Raw genomic sequence first — 2,719 nt, 5'->3', positions numbered from 1 at the left:
TCTAGATTTAGGTAGCATGGTCTGAGGACATTGGTATTCTGGAGAAGTGAATCTCACCATAAAAATACTTGGTCCTTGCTAGTTTGGGCTTGTAACACCTGGCTGCATGGGTGCTTCTTGGATGGGTCCAGAAGGTAGTTAATGCTCTCTTGAGAGATAAGGGTGGTTCCAGGGCCTTGAAGGCAATTGTGAGGCCTCCACCTAAAGAAGCCCTTGGTGTGGTAAACAACTGTTAGTGAGTGGCTAGTATGTGCTCCTTGGGCACACAGTCTATAGAATACCTTCCCACAGTTGTTCACCCAGCACTTCATTTTCATCTTCAGGCTTTTCTTTGGGTCCAAGTCTTTGGTTAATTTTCTTCCATTGCTGTGAGCTGGCTTTTATTGTTTTCAATATATATTTTATATTGCTTTACTGCATTGTGATTTAATGCATTCTATCTGGAAGCTGCCTCAGAAATCTATGGCTAAAATGGAATATAACGCTTTTAGACAGATGGACAGGCAGACAGCATTTGATGTTAGTGTGTAGATAACTGAAAGTTTGTTGAATTTGGAAAAAGAGGATCTCCCAACAAAATACTAGAACACCATATTTATGCTTCACTAGGTAACTGCTTCTATCACTCCAGGGTTTATACAACCCATGCTAAGAACATCAGCTAGATGCTGCATGTGACTAGACTAGAACAAATCAGTCACTCAGATGGTGACATGATGATCCAGTTATGCTAAATTGCTAGGCACCAAGCTGCTTTACTTCTATTGATGTACTGGTTTTGATTCTTATAAAGCAGAGAGTTCAAAATTATGCCTCTAGTAATCTCTCTTTCAACTAACTCCATGACTGTGGGAACAAAGCTGCTCTAAGATTGATGGCACCATATGGTGCTTGGGGGGGTCAACAGCGGGAGGGCTACTAATGTCCTGGCCCCACTGGTGGACATCCTGATGGCACTGGTATTTCTGGCCACTGTGTGACACAGAGTGTTTAACTGGATGGGCCTTTGGCCTGATCCAACATTGGCGTCTCTTATGTTCTTATGTTCTTAAGTACTAAGAGAAATTGAACGAAGAGAAATTGAAATTGTACCGTGTATCAATAGCATTTTGTCCTTTTCTTCCCAATGGTGGCCTTAATATATTTTGAACCTTAGGCACAATGGTGCCTCCTTTACCCCAGACAAAACTGGAGCATAAATAGTTTACAGGCACACAGAAACAGACAGGAGGTAGCACAATGTCACCCCTTCTAGAAGTTTGCCCTGATGTGAAACTCTTTGTGCTTCGGGAGTACAAGCATAGTTTGGGTTTTTTAAAAAGACACATACACTGCTGTTCTAAGTACCATCATACCCTTCTTCTAAACGTTTCAGTAAACTTTAAAAAGTATAATTCTGCTTAGGATAGCATCCCCTCTCCCTTTTATTCAGAGTCCCACATTTGGTAGGAATCCTGCTAATTGTAAACAATACTTTTCCTGTCATGATATTTATTGGAACCACCTTAGGTGCAAAATATTTCCATGATTCATATTTCACTGGAAATGTTTATAAGAGCATTAGGTAACACTTATAGGAACTCATTGTTTGAGTGAGGATGACATTTTCACTGTTTTGATTTGGATCTTAAAATATTTTATGTTCAGTTTAGAATGCCAGACTATACCACTTTCCTTGCCAGGAGACTCACAGAGAGAGCAAGGAGGCAGGGAAACGAGTGGGAGACACAAGGCAATATAATCCACTCATACCTCTAGCAAGCAGGAAACAGATGTTTCATATCTCTCTAAACTTATATGTGAAACATCTATTGTACTATCATGAGCATTGGCCTACTCTACTATGATCAATGTTTCAGCCCACAACACAGGCAACTACTGGAGTACATATTGAAATACGGATGAGGAACAATTTTTATATCTTTCTGCCATTTCAGTGATGCTACAAGGCTATGGAGGAAGAGGAGAAACAGGATGAGAGGAATAACAATGCCTGGATAACACAGCATAAAGGTTATTTATTTATTCATTTATTCCCTGCTTAACACAGGGCTCAGGGTGGTTTACAACAGAATAGTTCAATACAATTCTAAAACAATTATAAAAAAAGTTTATTATTCACAAACAAAAACAAATGTGACCAACAAGATCACCACTTTCAGGAAGCAACAACTTTTACTAATGAGGCATTCGATATATTGTACCTTAATCTTTCTCCTTGGCATAAAGAATGTACAAGGCTTGCTCATTTATTCACGTATTTATACCCCTCCTTTCCCCCTGGCTCAAGGTAGCTTACAAATTCAAATCTGACACATACAAAATAAAACCCCAAATAACACCCCTTCCTGTCAGGCATTCTCCCACCCAGGTAACAGCAAGTTCCAAACACAACTTTCTAATATTTCTGTGAAGCAGATATCCACTCCAGAACCGCTGATTTCGGGAGGGGTGTTGAAAGACCTGAGTCAGATCGAGGTGATGAGAGAGGAGGTCCTATGACTGATGGACAAATTAAAAATTGATAAATCACCAGGCCTGGGTGGCATACATCCAAGAGTTCTGAAAGAACTCAAGTGTGATATTGTGGATGTCCTGACAAAAATATGTAATCTTTCATTGAAATCTGCCTCCATTCCAGAGGACTGGAAGGTAGCTAATGTCACTCCTATCTTAAGAACATAAGAACATAAGAGACGCCAATGTTGGATCAGGCCAA

The sequence above is a fragment of the Gekko japonicus genome, unplaced genomic scaffold (genome assembly GCF_001447785.1).
Source record: "Gekko japonicus isolate JY-2015 unplaced genomic scaffold, Gekko_japonicus_V1.1 scaffold326, whole genome shotgun sequence".
Lineage (NCBI taxonomy): Eukaryota > Metazoa > Chordata > Lepidosauria > Squamata > Gekkonidae > Gekko > Gekko japonicus.
This window is presented reverse-complemented; position numbering follows the sequence as displayed.